The sequence below is a fragment of the Leptonotus elevatus genome, chromosome 14 (genome assembly GCF_054856555.1).
Source record: "Leptonotus elevatus isolate MCC_2025b chromosome 14, RoL_Lele_1.0, whole genome shotgun sequence".
NCBI lineage: Eukaryota > Metazoa > Chordata > Actinopteri > Syngnathiformes > Syngnathidae > Leptonotus > Leptonotus elevatus.
This window is the reverse complement of record NC_141252.1, coordinates 8,019,946-8,043,296: the sequence shown is the minus strand read 5'-3', so window position 1 is coordinate 8,043,296 and position 23,351 is coordinate 8,019,946. Positions and strand designations below refer to the sequence as shown.

General features: G+C 38.3%; 1 protein-coding gene across 1 annotated transcript in view; it reads left to right on the top strand.

Moving 5' to 3' along the window:
* Positions 1-720: 720 nt before the first annotated feature.
* htr1d (5-hydroxytryptamine (serotonin) receptor 1D, G protein-coupled) overlaps positions 721-23,351 on the top strand; it is a 60,251-nt gene continuing 37,620 nt past the window's right edge. The window contains exons 1-3 of the mRNA XM_086095705.1: positions 721-738; positions 13,119-13,220; positions 20,011-20,223. The gene's annotated coding sequence lies outside the window, so the exon portion shown is untranslated. The remainder of the gene's footprint in view (positions 739-13,118; positions 13,221-20,010; positions 20,224-23,351) is intronic.

The window sequence follows — 23,351 nt, the reverse complement described above, 5'->3', positions numbered from 1 at the left end:
TTGTAGTACATATCGTAAATGTAATCGTCTTGTCTCTCTGCTGTCAGTCATGTGTCACGGCGTTACCGTGGAATCCATGACCCCCTGTCATCTTTCCCGCCAATATTCCATCAGCCATAAATCAACTCCTTGTCCGACTGGTGGCACGGGGCTGGTTGAGAGAACCATCCATGCTCTCATTAAACTTTTACATGACAGCGAGCTGGTGGAAACAGAAGATATATATATTTTCAATCTACAGAAGATAACACCACCATACAAAAATGTCATGTTAAGTATTTATTCTGAAATAAATGCTGTCCACAGTTTTCCTCTTGCCTTCTCTTCCTCTCTGCTCCTCTGGGATAACACCGCTTCATTTTCCTCATAACCTTGAAACCCTCTTCTTGAATTAGGTCTGCACAAGATGGAGTTGTCCATTGGTGAGAAGGGAAATGGCAGCAATTACATATTTTGATGTCTTTTCAAATGTGTGAGTTCAAACAAAATCAAGAATGGATTTAAATCGAATATATCGTTATTAATCAGCTTTTATGAGACAATTGCCCGTGTTTGCCCAAGTCTGCCTGTTTAGAGATTTTTGTTAAGTTCTGACTTAGGTTTCAGTTTGCTAGGGACGTTTATTGTAGCAAATGTTTCTGTTGGGACTCATTTAGTGTCGGACAGGTTGGCCTTATTTAAAGGTGGTACCATGTGATATGTTTGTTCAGTCAAAGATGCAGGCCACATGGGAAATTGGTAAGAACTATTGGTCTCTTTTTTGTCTAGCACTGTTATGATAAAAGTGTTGTCGTAGTGGATGAGGACTGTCATTTCTCTGTGTAAGGCCACCATTTTGACTTGTGACGTAAGCCCAAAATTGTCAATTCGGAGGGGAAAATATCCTAAAACTGCCTCTGGCAATTATGTTGTTTGAAAGGCAATTAGGGATTACACAGAGGAATTGTGCTTCTACCTAGTGGAGGAGCAAAGATTACTTTCTATCTATCTATCTATCTATCTATCTATCTATCTATCTATCTATCTATCTATCTATCTATCTATCTATCTATCTATCTATCTATCTATCTATCTATCTATCTATCTATCTATCTATCTATCTATCTATCTATCTATCTATCTATCTATCTATCTATCTATCTATCTATCTATCTATCTATCTATCTATCTATCTATCTATCTATCTATCTATCTAGCTATCTATCTATCTATCTATCTATCTAGCTATCTATCTAGCTATCTACAGTAGATGGATGGATAGTTAGTTAGTTAGTTTCTAGCTAGCTAGGCAGTACTACAGACAGCTATGTAGTATTAGCTAGACAGATAGGTAGTAGCTAGCTGGATGGCTAGCTAGGTAGTACTACAGACAGATAGTTAGATAATTTGTACAGGAAATTTGGTGATTTTTTTTTTTTATTGAAATTTTTATAATTTCCCAAGGCACACCTTGCAATTTAAGTAAATTCATCAAAGTATTTTACAATATCCCTCCATTTTCTGAATTGCTCATCCTGTTCAGACTCAGAGTGAGCTGGATGTAGGCCTTAAGTTAACATGTTTTTTTTTTTTTGTTATACTGTAGGCTTATACTATATCAGCTGAGAGTGAATCAACAGCCCGTCCTCGAGTTGCATCATTTAATATGCCCCATATTACTGCGCACAATCGACCTGCTTTGAGTTTTTGTGTAGGAAATCCAACACTGATTGGTATTCTTGTGCACTTTTCCAAGTCATAGCGCATACATTTTCGACTACTTCATCCTGCAAAAAAAAAAAAACACCCTACTGGTTTCCTAGAGACCTTGTGGAAAAGGAATCCATTACATTTGAATAAGCGGTTCGGAAAATGGTTGGATGAAAACAGACTACTGTATATCCATTTCTAAAATTGTCACTGGATGTGACTTAGAGTAGCTCTTAAAAAGTGTCCGTTTGCGCTTAGCTCGTGATTCCCTACAGGCTGAGGAAATATCTTGCAATGTCATTAAAAGAGTGTCATGCTCTCGGCATTAAAAAATAAGGGAGAAGGGTGCTTTCAAGCCGTGAGATGCGAGTGGTGACGGGCAATAAAAAATGATTTTTCTCTCCTTTTTTTTTTTTTTTTTTGGAGGATTCATTTTCAGATGGAGTCCTTTAGTTTTTATGTTTGACTCCACCAAAAAGTGAGGCATTAATGGCGCACGCTTGCGAGTGTCATTGATTCAATCCTTCAAATAGTTCCTCACTTCAGTGCTGATCCGCTTATAGTGTTTTAAAAAACGAAGGCTGCCCATGTTTTAGAAGCGCATGGTTGAGTGAAACTTAATGTGCCAGAGCGCAAGAAAGACAACAAAACATAAACATTCATAATGCATCTCAAACTCCCGTTATCCACACAGTGCTATTAAAAAGCACACAATATAAGAGGATAATAAAATAACGGTAAGAATTGGAGAAAGTTGCACATTTTGCTCTTCATATTTACATTCCGTTATATCCAAAGCTGCTATGTGTATTGAGTTTCTTTTGCAGAGCTCATCTTCAAAAGCCTCAACACGCTCCACCATCACCTTAAATGCTAGTTCATATCAATTGTTTTGCTATGACCACTGTTCCCTTTGTTACGCGTGTGACGTTTAAAAGTAATCTGCCTTGCAACTTTACGCCTTTTGAGAATTTTACCTGCCTTTTTAGAATTCATCTACTATTGATCCCTGCTATTTGCGGGGTATCGGGACCGGCCTGCCCCGTGTCTAATTGCTGACCGTTTTAGTAGCTGCACTAAAAACAATATCTATTCCACACTCGAAGAACGTTTTTTTTTTAACTCAATTTATGGTCCGCATCTGTTTTGGTTATTCAAGTATGCATCATTTTAATTGCCACGCTAAAAATCTTTCTACGAGAGCCTCCAAGCACTCAGGATGAGGGGTATTATAGCAAAGCCATATCTTGTCAGCTTATGTGTGCATGACAAAATGAAATTAATACATGTGTTTTGTGAATAATCAATTATTCACTTTACTAGTCGTTGAATTGCAATAAGTGGAGCTTATGTGCTTGGGTTTAATATATCATGTGCTTTATGGAACGATTATTTATACTTGTTCCTCTTTTGATATAATGTAATGTGATTGCATAAGTGTGCACACCCTCTTATAAGTGGATGTGGCTGTGTTCCAAATGATTCGCGTAAACAAAATAAAAATAACTGCCAGCACACATCTACCACCATTTAGAGTGCCTTTGATTTACCCAAAATAAAGTTCAGGTGTTCTAGTAGGCTTTTCAGTTTTCATGACACTTGTTTTTTTTGTTTTTTTTTGCTTTCTGGCCGAAGCCTGCTATTTGGAACTGTTCATAATTCACTCCAAGTTTCAATGATTTATTCATTGATTAAAAAAAATAATACACCAGAAAAAAACAGGCATTTAATGAAGGGTGTGTAAACTTTTTATATTCACTGTAGCTACCCTTCAAACACCTTTTATGGAGATAAACTTTCTCAAGTATTTTTTATGAATCGTGTGACAAGCTGCAAAATCACTCTGGGTCTTTCTGCTTTGGAATTGTTCTCCCCCCCCCCCCCCCCGGGATGCTAAAGTTTGGATGATAAAGACAGCGTAGGCGTGACAGCGCACTAAGTCACCGTATTCCACACTCCGATGCTTTTGAGTCATCGGCGATAGCTGAAGAGTCAGATAGATAGCAAGTTGTGTGGGAGGTAAAAAAAAAAAAAAAAGAAGCTTCCTACATTTCCCACCGGTGTAAGGACCATTAGTGGCTGTTACATACAGTAGCTACAGACCCCTCTAGCTTTTGTCTCAATGTCAAAGACAACAAAGGCATTGGGGGTTTGGAAGACAGCACATAGCTGATTAGCAGGTGAAACGGGCAATGTACATTTACTCTAATATTTCATTCATGTATCTCTGCTATAAATGATAGCATTATATTATTTATACACCCGAAAGTATTGGGAAATCTGGTCATGCAATCTACTAGCGGCGGCAATGGCTATAAATAAACGAGTTGCATATAAAAGTGGACATCAATTTTGAAATGGTGTCTATATCTATGTTCCATTTAAATCTGATATTGTTTATTATAATACAGATTCATTTTGTGCTTGTTTGTTTAAAAAATTATGGGAAACTTTTAAAAGTAATCACCTATTAAATCCCAATCGCAATATTGAGGGGAAAAGAATCGCAATTAAATTATTTTGCAAATCAGCCCTAATGGAAATAAAAGCTATTCTCAAGATGGAGCTTTTCACCCTATCATGAATCACGTGGTTATTATTCTGAACACAACCCCGTGTTTACAAATACATTTTTTGATTGTACGAAAGGATAGTCATTACACAATATCAATCATTGGATATACACATGAAACGCTCACTTGCATCTGTTAACTTTGCTGCCCTTATCCTTTGTGGATGCAATTTAATTGGCTAACAGCTGTGCCTTTGTTTTCACTACGAAATAAATTTGGCCGCATGTAGATTTCGAATAATCTCATGAGTTTGCCAGTTTTCTTCATACAAAGACTTTGCTGAGTTTTTGGGAGTGAAGTTTCATATCCATGGAGAAAAAATACATTGTAAGGAAAATAAAGAGCGATTCAGGCATCACACTTATTGCAGCATCCTTCACAATTACCATCTATTTTATTTTATGTCCTTTTTCAATTGATTTGCCCATGATAACATTTCAGGCTCTGACTGAAGTCTCGGCCTGGCATCTTAAAACCCGGCCTCATCTCGCTGCCATTTCCAAAGGGCGAGAGGTTAACTTCACAGAGTATTTTCAAGCAGTCATCGGTTCAAGCTGAGTGTAACTTCGAGCTGGTGAGACGGGGGAAACCGAACATTTCAAACTCATTGGACATGCTTTGAAAAAGTCCACAAGACCCCTTCAAGAATATGGTTCTGTAATAGTTAGACCAGCATTTACTGTCATTACGTCACTTCCAGAGGTGGGTAGAGAAGTACAAATCAAAATCAGTAATACTTTAAATTAACAAAAGATACATAGTAACACAAATTAAGGCAATCATTTTACTTTATTTGTTTATTATGTGAAAAAGCACAATGGGTGCTGATTTTTTTTTCCAGGTTCACACTGTGCCCCCCTTTAAGAAGCAGTTTGAGCATTAGCCCCCTCACCCTTCCTTGTGTTTCTTTTTTTTGCTTGAGGCTCATCAATTGTAGACACAGAAAAAACAACAATAAAAGATAATTAATAGTATATCGATCCAAACAGTGGTTCAAAAATGTCCCTGAGTTCACACGTGGGGCAGACAAATATTTGAAACTGGTAAGTATACAATCAGTTCAATTCTGCCTGACACGTTTATGACTCCACCACCTGCAGAATGTGACACCTTTTTAATAAGCCAGTAATCTCTTTCTTACCTGGTCCGCGGATGTTAATTTCCTGTCAGGCATGCGGTAACCGAGTGAGCACACGCGCACACAACATGGTGGAAATGAGAGCTTGTAAGAAGCATTCGGACACAAAACAAAAACAGAGGATATTTGGGAGCTCGCACAGCATTGATGCCAAATTCTGTTATATTCTATCCAAAGTTAACAGCATCTCACCCTCTAAGTGTCGAGAAGGGTTGATGTTGCAATATCGCATGCAGTACTCCTTTTTCATGGCTTTTTGACAGACATTTGCACAACTGACCCCTCTTACAGGGTCACACATACTCGTAAGAGCCTCCCAGTGGTGGGGGCATTTTCACCTTTTCTTACTTGCGTAGCTGTATGAAGACACCTGCTATATCATGTGCGACAGAACAAAATGTAACAGTATAAAGAGCTGGACTGAGCACATGACACTCTTCTTATCACTGTTCTTTGTTTATTTTAATTGCGGCGTTGTGGTACAATTGTGTAATAAAATATCAGTTATCAGCCTTTTGTTTGTCTGTCTGCCTTGAGCAGTGTTTGTGAGACAAGGCACATATTTGATATTAAAACAAAAATTGCGCAATCATTCAAAATATCCAGTAAAATTATTTGTTTAGTGAAATCGTTGCTGTCCTGTGAAAAACACTTATGTCCATTAAATATATATATATATTTTAAATTTAATTATGATTATTATTATTTTTTTTACATGTATGGGATGAAACTAAATGCAGAAATCCCCAAAACATAAAAAAAATTGTTTTTCACAGGACAGCGACAATATACAGTATTTTATTGATACAGTAAGCGAAGCTGCTGTTCACTGCTCTTCTCAGAGTCCTTGCTGATGCTCAATCATTCAATGAATCAGTACAAGTGTCTCAGCGGCTGTTAGCTTTACGCCTGTGAGATAATTCTGCCTCAGAAAATAAATAATGGTCAGCATTCACTGGAGGCCTGGTCTTCATTTTTCAGCTTCAAGATCAGATGACTCCTCAGCTATCTCGATTTTTTTTTATCGTAATTATCTGAAGCCGGCGCGATAGCTTTTGAAGCGAAAAGAGTTAAGGATTTATAGTGTCTTGAGTTCTCAATACAAAGTTCAAGAAACTCACAAGTTTTGTGGCAATCAAATGCTCTAGGAGCGGAAAGGCTTATGAGAGCTTTCAATCGGGTTAGGCGGGTTGGCCTCGGCTAGTTCAAACATTTTGGCTTGAAAATGCTCTAAAATTCATTGGACTTGAATCCCTAAAAGTTTGATGATTGCTTCAACACCGTTTGACCCTGACCCGGATAAAGGAAAGAAAATGGATTGATGGATGAACAGGGCAGTGCCCTGATTTGTCTTTTGCCTGCAGCTACCACAGCTTTCTCACGTTTGATACCTTTCCGAATGAGAAATGTTAGAAGGTTTAAAGGTGAGGAATAATAATATTGATTGATGGTGACCTTTTTAGCTAAACTTTGCTAGCTTCTGGGATGGAAACTAGCCCTCACATTAGCAGCATAATAGCATTATTTTCTTTTTTAATTAACAAGTTAAGATAGCATAGCTTGAATCTCAAAAGGATGTTGAGCCTTTCCGCCTTTTGAGTCAACTTTAGCTTCTCATGACTCTGAATAAGATAAGCGGTATAGAAAATGGGTGGATGAATACCAAAAATATATTCAAGACCTTCAACGGTAAGGTGAACAAATGTCCTCTCTTGTCCGGACATTATTATTATTATTTTTTTTACATCCTCTCTGGGCATATGGTGGGGTTTTATAAATTCATGAAAATATCTCGTTTTCATTGAATTTGACTGATGCGATGCACTACAAATGGGAGATGGAGTGCATCTTGTTGTTACTACAAATGATAGACCACGGACTGCTCCCAAGTCGATTGCGAGCGGTGTAAGAGAAAAATAGGCGGCTTTCTTGTGTGTTATTACATTTACTGTATATTTATAAAGTATTTAATGAAAAGAGAACATTTTAGCTTTTTACATACCTCACTTTGTAAACCTTTGCATGAGCTGCTGAGCTGTGGTAGCTCACTTGGTAGTGCTCTGGTCACAGTGTGGGTTCGATCCCCCACAATAATAAAAAAAAAAAAATCTTCTTAAAAATTGTCAACAACAATGTCTGTCATTATTTTATTAATTTGTGTACGACAGCGTATTATTTTGGGGGGTGGATGGTAATATTCTGAGAAAAAAAACACAAATTTACTAGGAAAAAAATCTAATATTTGTGACATTATATAGTGGGGAAAAAAACCTCAAATTTATGAGAAAAATCGGAAATATTGGCAACATTATAAAATGGCAAATTTGACACTTAATAATGGTATTTTTTCCTTACAAAAAGGCCAAGTTTCTTGCAGTGCCTCTTCAAAGTGTGAATCCTTAATATGGTATAGTTAATCTCTTCTAAAGCAATTACTATCTCTTTATTTGCTCTTCAAATTTAGTGGGCTAAAAATTTTGATAAAAAGCCTGTATAATTAAGCGATTGATCAAAATTCTACGATATGATTAATCTGATTTAACAATTTAATCGTTTGACAGCTCAAAATTTAAGGAGTTCTTCAACCTCACACTTGGGAATAGTTTTTTTTTTTCCTTACAATCAGCAAGTTTTTCTAAAAAAATTGTGAATCTCAGGGGAGGCATACGTTACAAATAGTTGTAATGTATGGCATTATTGAGTAAACTTTGAGCATCATTTAAGTATCTTGAGGCCAGGCCGAGTGTTCTTTTTTGGGGGGGGGGGGGGGGGGGGATCAAAATATGGTCACCCTATTCAACGGACCGCCGCCAGGAAAGTGCAACACCTCTAGTCTGTGCTGTTATCAGGCAGTTTGCATTTCCAGAACTTGTCTTAGTAAAATGTCAATTAATAATTAAGCTAGCATCGCTTCTTGGTATTAGTTTGAAATCGAAATGTAAATGTTATAGCAGATTGCCATGAATATGCATTTCCCGCTGGACGTATTCCACTGGAAGGGGAGTGCGATCAATGATTAGTGGTGTCTCTCCTGGTTCCTTCTTCTCTTTTCTATCCTTTTGCTCACTTCCCTGTTGCCTCTCCTCATGATGCGCTCGTCAAGCTCATTTGTTAGCGGCAGCTGATTCTGTTAGGGATGCGCATTGTTAGTTTGGGACGTCGGGGCCTCGTTTCACGGCTGAATTATCCCCTCAGCGCCGGATCCGACCCTTGATTAAAAAGTAAAAAGAAAACACCCCGTGGAAATCGTACAAAATGATGAATAGCTACGCTCAGAGGGACTTAATAGCCTTTGAAGCAGGAGAGCCGATATAAATGTGTTGGCTGGCCACCAGAAATAAAATAAACACATGCACTCAAGCATACTGTACACACTGCCATGACTGGCTGCATGCATGCAGAGGCACTTGTGCTTCGTAAAGCCTTTAATACAGCATGCTTACAATGTGGGCGGTTTTGATAAATCTCAAGCTTATAGCCTTTGTTTCTCCTCTTATCATTTGGGTGAGGCGAGCGCTGTCTTCGATCTCAGGTCTGCCGCGGTGGGAAATGTGAAATTGCATTTGGACACAACTATGCTTGAAAATACAAAGTAGCGTTACACGTCTCCAACGCATTCTCTCTAAGTGGGGATCGGCTTCCAAGTTTTTGCATTTCAGCTCAAGTGTTGCACTTGATGACCATCTGCGTAGCAACCTGGAAGGTGTTGTATGAATATAGAATATGTTGCAGCAAGACGCGAGTAAAGCGGGTTACACGCGTAGCAGTCATTGAGCCGAATTTGAGCATTTTCTCCACTCTTCCATCCCCTCAAAATTTGAAAGCAATAACGCGTATGTGCCAGAGGTGGACACGTCATTGAATTTTGAGCGTCCATCATTCGTCAATATTTCAAGCTGAGCCACATTGTAATCGTCAATCTTCAATTCAATTGTAATATTTGTTATTTGTCAGCAAAATGGGCATTCTGTCATTGATGGATTTACCATTTACAGTGACGGATCAAAGTTTCCCGTCATTCGTTTTGAGGTGGAATCATCTTGAAAATTTCAGAGGCTATCAGGATAAAAATGGAGAATAATGGGTAAAACGTAGGACACAGCTTTTTTTTTTTTAAATTGATCCAGTTTTATTTTGATAACAAGATTCTATCTAAGGAAATCCAAAATGGCGGAGACTTTCAACCCTTTTCTGCTTGGCTACTTATAGGGCTGGAGAATTAATCGCTAACGTCTTAATGAATATGCAAAAGCACCCGCTCACACACCAGAACCTTCACCCATCAATCCTATTTGTGTACACTCTAAAAACAGTTGGGTCCAAAATAACCCAACTATGGGTAAAAAAAAATGGGCCGATCCTCTACTTGGGTCTATTTGACCCAACTTTGAGTCAACAAATAGGTCTTTTAATGTAAAACCGCTCATAAATATTGGTCAAATCTTTTACCTGGGTCAAAAATTGGGTCATTTTGTATAAAACAACCCAGAAAGTTGGCTCAAATTGACCCATAAATTGGTCAGTCCATTTTTGATCCAACTGTTTTTAGGGTGTAGCTTCAAGAAGTTCAAGAACCCGTACGTTCATGCTATTTGTATATCTAGCATTGTTTTAACCTCTTGTCAACAAATGTTTACCTCCCGGTTAGATTGTTTTCCTGTATGCACCCTGCAGACTTCTTGTCACCTGCGTAACTCAGACAACCTTTAAATGACTCGTTGGAATCATGCTTGTGTTCTCGCCCCAAGTCTAAAGCAGTTCAGTGATCAGTTCCTAATTTACTTCATAAATAACAAAAACAAATGAAATCTCACATCTGTAGAAATTGTAATACACTACACTGGTCTTGTTACGATTGATGCATTCAATGTTATAGAACCTCCTTTTAGATATAAAAAAAACACACACACCACACTATGTCACTTCTGAGGATTAGCTGTTTTTTCAAAGTTGTTGTATCGGTTGAAATGGTACACAATCAACATTTCGTTGAAACAGGATACCGTCGTCATAGTGACTTCACACCAACACGAGGCCCATTCAGCAACCCTTTCTGTATTATAATCCAAAATTCTATTTTTCCGATACAAAAATCTTCTCTCTCTAGACCGCAAGTTATTATCTATGATATCAAAAATTCATGATCGATTGCCTCAGTATTGAAAATATGCCATAAATCATAGTCTAGAAAAATATCAAAGGGTGGCAGTGGGCGGAAAAGAAAAACAAAATCTTCGACAGGAAACGTAATCAAATCACAACTTAATGATGTGGCAGTTCTATACCTCCAAGCAGCGTTATCAAGCTGACACAGCCCTGCGATTTGCTTCACTTGTCTGTATAATGGGGGTGTCACCCCACCGGCGGCATGCAGCTCAAGTCCATTATGGAGTATTGTTCCAATACGATTTCCTTAATCTGCAAATTGCCTGTTAGGATTTCGCTGCGAGAAGATTTTGCTTGAAAGTGTTCCACAGTCCAACATAAATCAAATTGCGTTTAACCGAGCAGTTGAATCTCAAAATGCAAGTCATAGACAAACAAAGGTAAAGGGAAGAACTTTGTGTTTTTCCACTCATTCAATCGACCACTGCATTTCTTTTTTCCATTATTTTGGGGAGGCCGCTTTGTTCCACTCGATGATTTTCTCTCTTCTCTGCTTCCTTCAATCTTTCCACTTAAAGGCTGCCTGACAGCCTGTCAATAAAAGCAGCACTTTCCCCCCCAATTCACCTGCCACTGTAACTGTTTCCTATACATCCGTTATTGAGAGCCAGAATCCTGATCCACAACAAAAGCCGGATCCCTGAGGTGGCTACTCCTTTTACTGGCCACGACTCTGCTTGAAGTTGTTTAGCTTCTTAAAATCTCCCTTTTATTGTTCACATTAAATAGTTTTACTACTTTTATTTTGCTTCTATTCCCTTGTGTCTCTGTCTTGTGTCTGAATGTTAAAAGTTGGTTTCATTAGTGCTGCTCTAGTCTTTTATTGTTGCCCCCCCCCCCCCCCCGCCCCCAGTTGAGATTAGTTGTACTTTTTTTATTTAACCGCCTCCTGCTGATGTTTTTGCATTTGGCCAGACGATCATAACAGACAAGGTTACACATTAATATTCTGACTTTGTGCAAAGGTGGGCGCGGTGATGACTTGCTGGGGAAACTGAAAATCGATGAGGCTGTGAAACTAATCTATCAGAAAAAGTTATTTAAAGTCTTAATTAACTCTTCTACTGACACATGTTATCCACATCTTTCAAGGCAAACAAAATATTGTGTACTTTAACTACACAAACATGTTGTGTACCAAATGAAAGATAGCGTTCCATCCTCTAATTAAAAAAAAAGTATGTTTCTACCTTATTCCGTTCTTTAGTAATCACCATTTGAAAATAGGTAATTTGAGTGAAAATTGAAAAGCAAAGAAAAAAATTGGCTTTTTGTGAAAATATACATTTTCTGCACAACAGTGACTTTGACACTAATATTTCTTATTTAGTGAGGCTCTGTGAATTAGATTTAATGTGACAAAGGCTTTGATCATTCAGGTTATCCTTGAAAACGTTCAATTTCCTAAGATCCGCCATGTTTCATTGCAATTGCATACACCGGCAGAACGTTGAAAAGAGATACAATGCTGCCATCTGCTGGCCATAGTTAGCGGGTGTTTGTGATTTCACAAGTCCATTGAGTAGGCAGCGCTGCGCAACAACTTCCACTGCCCATTGTGACCCCCCCCCCCCCCGCAGTAAACGTCAATTAACGTTTTTGGCAGCATTCATTTGGATTTTAGTAAACGTCATTAAACGTTTTTTGGCGGTAAAAGAGTTAATGTACCAGACAAACATGGTATACAGCTCAAGTAGCTCATTTCATCATAAAGTGGGATAACGCCAAATATGTACGAACATTTTTCACACCACATTTACATTCAACACCTTTTTTCTGAAGCTGAGCTGTGATTGGTTGTTACCTGAGCCCTGAGCAACTGTGATGACAGTAAAAGGCAAAATGGCCGCCCCCTGAGATGGATAAAAATGAGTGGATTTTCCTACTTAGCTCATAATCCACAAATGCAATATTAAACAGAATGCCGTGTTTAGACTAGGATATAATGTATTATTGTAAGCAACATTTTGAAGTTGACTTTCCCTGGACACGCTTCTATGATCATTTGATTAAAGTTCTCTTAAAATGAAGAATCTACGCTCTTTTACAGAATTAATGATTTCAATCCCAGTCAAAGAAAGGTACCGAACCAGCACTTTTCAAAAGCACCATTGAGGGTATTCAATTCAGTGCTGCTCTGGCTTGTTAGTCACTTGTTAGTGTTGCCCTTGACGGTTTGTCTCAGGCTGCTGGTTCTCGTACTCCTCTCGCTGTCATGATTGCTCTAGAACCAGCGCCAATGCAGCGTAATGTCATTTTCCCCTCAAGAGTCACCTTCCCTGATCAACGTTTATTTGGGCAGAGCACAACTCTTCGGACCTTACGGTACGAGCATCGTCCACCCCGCGCGATCGCAGCCTCACTATTGATTACTTTATGATGTAGGACTTGACAGCTTGCGCGGCTCCATTTGTGCTAAGCAGTCAGCTCCATGTCTGACCTTGTTTCTAAAACATGCTGATTAATTCCCATGTCATATTATAATGATTGTGTCGGCGGAACAATTTAGTCTTCACTAAACCTAGCATGCATGTTTTTTTTGTTTTTTTAAGAATGTGGGAGGAAGCCAGAGAGAAACAGAAGCATGAGAATGTGGAAACGCCACACAGGAAGGCTAGAGTTGAGATTTGAATCCGGAATCTCAGAACTGTAAGGTAGGCATGCTAACCACAAATTTGTTTGCATTGGAAATATAAAAACAGGAGAGTTTGTTGGTTTCAGTACACAAAAAAAATTGCTGAGTGCACGTTAAGGGAAATGCAAATTGTACTGAAAAGATGTTGATCTGTCAGACGACATGCTAACAAAGACATCTTCAGTCAGTTTATCTGCAATGACGTCAGTAACTTGGTTCCTTCTTTTGTCCGATTAGATCAAGGTCAGATCTCTTTCTCACAATTATCGAACTGCACCAGGGAACTGGGAGTAACGACAATGTTCATGTTACATTTATATTTTCATTTTTATATTTCTTATGATTTGGGAGAGGGGTAGGAGTGAAATTGTTTTAAAAATAATAGCACTCACCACTTTTGTTGTACTTTGTAACAATCATCAATATCACGATTTCATGCTTTAATTCCTTCTTTCACCAAGGGGCATTTATATAAATGTATGCATGCAAAGTAGATGGTCACAACTACCGAGTAATTTGTGGTACTATTAGTCGTTCTTTGCAGAGGATAAGTACACGTCTATGTAAAAATTATATATATGTAAGTAATCACATAGTGTACTTCTATGACATGCACGGATTTGCAAGCTAACAGCCAATCAGAGTGACCAAATGTCACTGTGGGCCGACACCATTTTGCAAACTCCGATTGATGGCCCATTCAAATCATATCTAAAAAATCATAATGACACAAATATCGTACTATTCAGTTTTTATTTTTTTTTAAACATGAATTTGTTGCTACTTGTATTGTAAACATGTTGGGGATGGTTCTGGCTATGTATGCATTTTATTTAAACAAATTATGATTGTGGATAGTATGACAAACAATGACTTCTCGGCAATGTCGCTATTGCTTCCTATGGCGTAAAAGTAAAGATTTTTGAATGATGTAAGAATTGTGACAGAGTATTAAGGGATCTAAGAGTACTGCATTCACGTGAAAATGGAAGGAAAGTCATAGGCACTGTATCAAAACTTTCACTTTGATGTAGGGTGGCCACCATGCAGCGCTGCCTCTGCTCCTCCATCACAATGCCGATCACGTTCATTGGCAAATTGACATCTGTGGGAGATTATGAGATTCAGTTAAAAGCCAGGAAACTCCAATTTTAACCACACGAATTTGATGTATTTGTAAACTTCACTAGCAAGTGTTTCGGGGACTTTTTTGTGATTTGTGTTTAGGTTACGCAAGCACCTCACAGAAGGTATGTTAGATAATTCAGATAATTTGGCCGGCATCTTCGCCCTCCAGTCAGCAGCTTTCCTTTTCTTGTTTGTATCTAGGACCAACATTTGCACGCTTGCCAAGACTGTGAGGGATCCGTCCCGCAGGACCCGCTCGTCCTCATCAGCTGCTCCGTATTTTTAGACGTGGCGCCATTTTGCCGCTGGCCGTAGATTCCCGGCTGCTTCTGGGATCGCCGAAACTTTAATCACTCCCCGTGAATTTGTTATCCCCAACTCTGAAAACGACCACGTCCTAAAGAGCTCGACTTTCACTGTTCCCTACATAATCCCCGCAGCAGTATATCAGTCCAATTAGGCTGACTTCTCTGTAACTGTGTCCCCCTACTGTATATGGACGCATTCAGCCATACAGTATATCAAGCAGCTCATAAACCCCTTGAACTCGCTGTGTGACAATCCCTGAACGACTCATGCAATCTCCATTATCACCATGTTGATAGTGACTTCATTACGGGGAATCAAAGGAGCAATTCATTTGGCTGATTTCAGGTCCAGTGTTGGCCAACGTGTGGAGCAGAATTAGAACACAAATTAGAAAAGTGGACATCTCATCACTTTCTCCCAAAACGGTGTCACCTCTGTGGTAGAGGTGAAAGTGAACATACGTGCACATATGTTTAACCTTCACTCCCACCTGCATTAAGATTGATGAGTATGTAAATGAGGAACTAAACCCATCAGTGGAAAAGCTGTTGATGTGCTAACCGGGTCAGTGGAACCTTGAAAGTCGGAATGCCACTGACTCATGCAAGACCTTGGCATAACAAAGTGAGGACAATGACTTAAATCTGTGTTTTAGTTGTCGATGTTGTTGTGTTGTATTGTCAATCTTAACATGTCCACCCTGTTATAGGGAAATATCAATTGATCTAAAAATAATAATTAAAAATAAATTAAACTTTCAGAAATTCAAAACTAGTTCAAAACTGATCACAGCTTATTAATGGAATCAAGTTGCTAAGTGATGAGCCATGATGTGCTCATAAAATGCTAGAAATGTCCACCCTGTCATAGTGAAATATCAATTGATCTAAAACCCAAAACGACTTTTGGAAATTCAAAATGTATTAAAATAGATCACAGCTTATTAATGGCATCATTTTGCTAAGTGAAAAGTCATGATATGCTCATAAAATGCTAGCATTAACCAAAAATGTCCACCCTGTCATAGTGAAATATTAATTGACATAAGAACCTTTTTAAATATTCAAAACGTATTGAAACCGATCACAGCTTATTAATGGCATCATGTTGCTAAGTGAAGAGCCATGACATGCTCATAAAATGCTAACATTACCCAAAATTGTCCATCCTGTCATAGTGAAATATCAATTGATATAAAAACCTTTCAGACATTCAAAATATATTGAAACCGATCACATCTTATTAATGGCATCATCTTGCTAAGTGAAGAGCCATGATATGCTCATCAAATGCTAACATTACCCAAAAATGTCCACCCTGTCATAGTGAAATATCAATTGATATAAAAACCTTCAGGAAATTCAAAATGTATTGAAACGGATCACAGCTTACACTGTCATCAGTTAATTACTTTTGGAAGAAGTGTTATGAACGGATTAAACCTTAGCGTTTTGCGATGTACTGACTGTATATTTTCATTCTGTTCCATTTCTGCCTGAGATAACGACTCGAACGCATCCGAGCATGCTTTCATCAACTATGCTTTGTGCATATTGGATTAAAAAAATAATAATTATAAGGACGTTCTCCAAACTGTTCCCTGGGTTTATTCCAATCTATTAGGAAGAAGACTCAAGCCAGATCCATAATGTTACTCGGCTAATGTAATATAATTGAACCCACTTCAGCTGAACAGTGACATATCCCGGCTTTATGTTTATGCTTGCGTGTTTCTCTGTCAAATTTTTTTTATTTTCTCGGTTGCTTGAGTTTTGGAGCTGTTTCTCCTTTCTGTCCTGCTCTCAATACCTATTAGTTTCGGCTGCGCTGTTGTCTGCCCTCAGGTTTGCAACCTGTAGCTTGTTCGGGAGATTAGTTTTGCTGAAAAACGATTTGAGGTGTTTAATGTGCACTCTGCATGCGCATGGATTTTACCACAGCATACAAACAACCTCTGATGAAAATGTGTAAGCGACAATGAGAAAACTCACAAACAATGTGAATAAGCAGAATGTTCTGTACTTTCAAGGTCCACGGATGATTTTTGTTAGTTCATTGGCATTCATTTGTCCCACATTGTGAAACCTTCATAAGATCAAGTCAAGTAGCAGCAAGTTTGAAAACGTCTAACGCTTTGCTTACCTTGAGAATGGAATATAATAGCTTTAGTATTATGTGGAATTTCACAGCAAAAAAAAGTGTTAGTACGACCACACTTGTACATGGAACATATTTAAAAAATGATAATTTGGGTGTCATTGCCCTTTTTTGATGGAAAAAAAGTAAAGTATAAAGAAGCAAACTTTCAATAATCTGACAATACCACTTTGCTTTCCTTGAGGTTTTAGTATAACAGCTTTTTGAGTGTGATGTGAAAAGAAACTCGTCTATTATTGATTAAAAAAAACCCCACAATTACTTTTCAGATAAACGGATAAAAGCTAACCAGCAAGAAGGAAAGCTTCAATACTATGACCTGAAAATACCACAAAGTTTTCCGCATAGTTAACAAAACTAAACCATTTGGATTGTCTTTGCCTTTTTTGTGTGATAACACTGTAACGGTAGCAGATGCTAACATAAAAATGACATACTATGCAGTTTATTATAGGGGGAGTTTCCATTTTAAAAACTGCTAGCTAGATTTGAATGTAGCCCAACTTCACCATTCCCTCGGCCCATTTTTTTGTAGACGAGCGCAGTTTTATATACGGGCGTTTGTGCGTCTCCTTTGACATTGCGGAAGCTAAACTGACTCGCTGGAGTACGTGCAGGGTATTGATGTGCGCAAAGTACGTTTATAAGAAACTGCAAGAAAATCTCCATTTGCGGACAAAGTCAAGTGAAGCTAATGCAGCATTGTGGTTGGTGGCGCATGACGTCACCACACACAAATTTGTTATTATGTTAATTAGCCCCAATGTTTCATATCAATAAAGATAAAGTGCAGAAGAGCTCGCTACAGATATATATATATATATATATATATATATATATATATATTTTATATATGATAACTAACAATTTACTTGATTACGTTCACAGTTGAGACTAATTTGTATCTGAACATTTAAAAGGACAACTTTCAAAAATATGGCAGTTTAGTAGCAATGTTACTTTATTGTTTCAGCGAGCTAACTTGTTGAGTTGACATTAAAGTGTGAGACTGACCGACTGCGGCGAAGTCTCCCGTGAGACGATGAGCAGCAGCGGACAGACTGTGACATATCTGTCACTGTTGACATTATTTGAAAAAAAAAAAAGAAGTTGCTTGTCGATCGTCAACTTGTTCGTACGTGGAACAGTACTTGTCTCTTTTCTGCTATGTCTGTCTGTTCCCTGCTGCAGTTGAATACAAGGTGCGAAACTAAGAAGACATGAGAAGAAAACACTGCATTTACTGCTCGCATGAATAATACAAACATCATTTGCATAACCATCTGTACGCCCTCTCCGCCTCCTGTTACGGTTTTCGACTTGACCTCCGGGCGAATAGGTCACATTTAATTTTAAAATATATATTTTTTTATACCCGCATCATCATCATCAACATTCTTTTTTTTGTTTTGGTTGCATTTTTCAGTCTGTTGATCAACAGCAAAATGGAAGGTTACCGTTTCGATCCGCTTCCCCCTTAGGCTGAGTGGACGCGTCCTTTAGACAGACACGAAGCCCCTAATTGCTCCTGATGAGCCGTTTGGCAAATAGCACGGGAGCTCCCGCTTGTAGGGACACACTTGCTGACAGGATTTAAACGCGGGATCACAACTCTGGGAGTGGTAAACGGAGGATGTCAAAATAAACACAATTCATTGTGGGACGTTGGTTGACTTCTGATTAGTGCACGGGAAACATTGGAAGGAAAATCAATCTGTCAAGCTGTCACCTTTTTATAAAACCATAAAGTGAAAATAAATGTCTTCTAAATCCGACACACCACACAGTAGAGGGTTGTCAACCCCTGCAAATTTGAATGAATAAAAAATATCGCTAAGTATATAAAATAAGGCTTCAAAATCATAAAAAAATCAAGCCTCTGTCTCCACTCTCAAATGCTGAACGTGTGTACACTGAATGAGCTTCAAGTATAAATGAAATACCTCTACTAAAAAAAAATAATAATATCCGCTAAAACCCTCCAGTGGCTGGAATATATCCCACCAAATCGTCATGACAACGAGGTGCCCTAAAGCAGCCACCCCAGCACATGCTGTAAATACAGTTGTAAAATCGGACTTGCGGGAAAAAAACCCATCAAAACAACTTTCTGCTCTTCAGTATTTCTCTGCTTAATGTGGCACACAAACAACGAGGCGCTCTACAATCCAAAGGGAAGATGCATATTTGGGATGTAGGCTTAGCTAACTGCACTTCGCAATTGACCAGGTAACTGTTGTTGCAGGGTCTTCTCTCATGCCGGGGTAATTTTTTTTTATTTCCCGCAGCACTCTCATGGCAGAAGGGAATCTGATTTCGATTATATAGCCATGTGCTTATTACGTCTTGATTGGGTATGGTCAAAACACGATGCTGTGCATGCATCACACGTCGTGGGAAAAAAATAAATAAAAAACTGCAATCGAATGCACACAAGCTGCTTGATAATGAAGAATGATTGCACAAATAAATGGCACTTGCTGCCCAACAGCACGGCAGGGAGCTCCATCTCGGGAGATAATAGCAGATGATTCCAAGACTCATTTGAAGAACACGCCGACGGTAAATGTCAACAGTGTGGCGGCGCTGAGTGGAAAACAAGCGTGAGGAAGGCGTTCTGGAGAGGATTGCGAAATCTGAAGGGATGCCGTCTCATGTACACTGCGGAAATAATCAATGGTTCGTCTCAAAGCAAGGCCTATAGATCACAGGGTTTTAATTAACTCTCCTGCAGTGTCTCCGTGTGCATACATAAGCTCGGCGGTCTCTTGATAACATGACCTCGGAGAATTTTGCGGCAAGGATCTTCATTAGTCAGTCAATTATGGAAAATGTTCATTACTGTTCATCGGAACTCATCGCCCTCTTGTAGCGTATGTTTTGTTACCATTTGTTTACAATTGGGAAGAAAACCTCCATGTGCTTTGCTTTTTTCTTTAGCTTTTTTATTTTTTTATTTTTATATCACGACAGAAGGGAGTTGATGACCAAAGAGCTGGAAATGGTCGCAATAGTGTCATGCAGACCTGGCGAGTCATTACTTTTTGTTCTTGAAGTCATATCTAATACCCCTCAGCTTGATTTATAAAGCCATGTCAAAATCACTTGAAATGTTTAAAGGAGTCCCTTTGAAATGTAACCTAAGCCTTTCTGAGGGATTTTTTTTTTATTATTATTATTAAATCCACGCCGCCATGTCATCCTTTTCTCTGCAGGGTTGTGTAATGATCTTGCTCGGCGCCACCTCAGCTGTCAGCCTCAGTTAATAGTAGCTGTAATCTCATGTAGTAATTCTCATCAGCGCTAGAGCGGCAGCCCGTCAGGCAGAGAGGCCCAGGGAGCCGTGAAACGAGATGTGGACCGCCGCGGGTGCCCCGGCACACTTGAATGGTGGCTGACGTAGTGAGGAGCGGCGCACTGACACACAGGTTGGTGGGGATTAGGCTGAGGGCTAAGACATTGTCTCCAAAGATTTATAGAGAAAAGAGGGGGTTGGGGGGGGGGGGGGTCTCATCTCTCATCTCGCTTCTTGTTGCTGGAAGATTAAAGACAGACTGGAAACACAATCAACTATACTTCCAGACGGGAATAAGAGACCGAAGAGATGGATTAGCTTTATTAAAACGACACTGCAAAGTCAAGTTTCTGAATGTTCAGATTACAATTGGTGAAAGGGGAACCACACAATGTGTCGGTATAGACAGAACATTAGCACTCAAGTGCTTGAAGTCACTTATATACTGTATATATATATATATATATATATATATATATATATCACGGCCATGCAGTTTTTTTAAAGCACTAAAAAAAAAAAAAAAGGAAATGGAAATTTAATACATCTGAATAAGCACTGCGGAGAGAACGTATGGATGGATGTTCAAAGAGTCACAATCATAAAATCTCATTTGACCTGTTTTCATAAACTGAGCTCAGGTCTCAGGCAACAACCAATCACAGCTCTCCTGTTTTCTGAAGCTGAGCTGTGATTGGTTGTTACCTGAGACCTGAGCAACATTGATGTCATTTTCAGTCGACAGCAAGTGGCAAAATGTCCGCCCCCTGAAATTGATAAAAACGGCTGGATTTTGCTTCATAACTCATTTCCCACAAATGTAATATTAATCAGAATGTCATGTTGAGACTGGTGAGGTCACATATATAACATATTACAGTGTTCCCTTGCTATAATGCGGTTTACTTTTCGCGGCCTTGCTGTTTCGCAGATTTTTTTGTGTGCGCAGTTTTGCATGTATCTATTTGATCAAATTTATGAAGGTTTGAACATTGAGAATGTTTAATAAACAAGAGAGTAATGTGAGAAAATATAAATGCCTTGATGAGAAAAGTATATCAACTGTGTGGTGAGGGGTTTTAGAGCCTTAAACATTTATAATTAATGTACATTTATTATTATTATTATTATTTATTTATTACATACAATTTACATAAAGCTAACTACTTTGCAGATTTAATTTATTGCGTGCATTTTTGGGAACCTAATCCGGAAAACAGGGAAGACTGTATTGTCAAGAAATGTTTAAGGTTGACTTCCACTTTAACTGTCATGTGTAAAAAAAAAACTGTTAACCGCTGCAATATTGCAGGAAACAAACTTTCTTTAAGTTAACAGTCAATTTGCAGTCACCGTCAACACAACACAAGTCGAACTGCAGTGTAGTTACCAGACAAGCTAACAGTTAGCCTAGCTTCTTGTTTTTCTTCTACCAATACTAGTTTGGCTGCTCTGTGCACCATGCTGCCTCTCCCAGGTCAATCTAGGTACTACATCATATTGAGTGTTTATCATTTGCTGTGGTACAGTTTAAAAATATGAAGTGTTGATTTCCGTGCAATTAACTTGATGGCATCAAGTCAAGCAATTACTCAGGGAATCATGCACTAAAAAAAAAAAAAAAGTCCCAATCTTAACTAAAGAGATCATTCAATGAATTTAGGGACATACAGTATGTGATTAATGTGTGCCTAAAAATCATGTAATGAAACACTAATAATTCTTTAATTCTTCACTGTAATTAATCGCAGAGAATAATTTACTTAATGACACATGATCATGATATCCGCTTAATTAATTAAATACCAGTTTTCAATCCTCTGTCTGCAGTTCACCACGTCCTCATCTCAAACTGCAATTACGGCCCATCAGCATCATATCCATCCTCTTCCTATATGCATACGCAACGTGCAAAGTTTTACATCCCTCCATAAAGTGTCTACTTATCCATATATTAACACTTACATAAAACCAGAGCGGATGAACAGTTGACGTTGCACTCTGGGGAATTTACCACCATATGTGGAGGAGTGTATAAGAGGGAACATATGCAGCTCATATTATCTGAAGCGTCTGACTCATTAGGTTGTTCTGCATGAGAACATTGGGGATGTGTGGAAATCGCTCATGACTCGCTTCTCCCTCACTTGCTGGCAAATAGATGCTCTTCGACTAAAATAAATATTACATACACCTGGCCATATTTTTAAAACACGTGAGGGAGTTTGTGATGGCCTCAGAGCTGACCACATTTTACTGCAGTCAAACATGCACTTAACTGTATATCGATGTAACCATTTATGACCACAGGGTCACATGCTGATGTTTTTTTTTGACCACAAGTCTTACGAAGTACATTTGTAGTTTGAGTTTGAAGTATATCTTTTGTGACACCAGCCTTAGACATTTTCTGACACTAATGTGTTTTTTATAGCTTTATTTAATTTTGTGGATGCTTCTTGCTAGTCTGAAGAACAGTCACGGTTTGGCACGCACATTCAGTGACTTCTTAAGCATGCCTAAAATGGAGTTTGGTGCTGTAAAAAAAAGAAAAGAAAAAGTTATTCTTAGAAATGCTTCATCAGTCATCCATAGATAGCTTCATCAGTCTGATGTGATTGTTAATGTAATTGACGAATACTTTAATTTGCGTCACCCAGTCTTGATTAATTAATTCAATATGCTCTTATTGAAGATTTTTTAATGAGATACACGAACAAAAGCCTGCGGGCAATAGATGTTTTCAGGGACAGTGGTCAGGGGTTGAGGTAGGGATATTGTAAAAAAAAAAAAATATATATAATTTTTTTTAAAGGGATACTTCACAGTAAAAAGTTAATATTTTGTCCAGAAATAATTTGATAACTTTATTCTTTTTCATGAACAATTAATACCTTTTAAAACACATTTTCCACTTGCTTTTTTTTCTTTTTTTTTTAAAGAGCTCAGTATTGTTCATTCGGAAATGGCATCATCATTGCTCTTTATTATTATTATTTATTTATTTATTATTATTATTATTATTTTAAATATATATATACTTTTTTTTTTTGTATATGTATGTGCGTGCGTGCGTGTATTTGTTAGCTCACCAAAAACATTTCCACTTGCTGTCGACTGAAGATGACGTCCTGAGGAAATAGGTAGCAACCAATCACGGCTCACCTCTTTTCTGGGTTTGGTCAGTAAACTGAGCCATGATTGGTCATTACCTGTTTCCTCAGCAGCAAGTGGCAACATTTGTTTTTAAAGGTATTAATT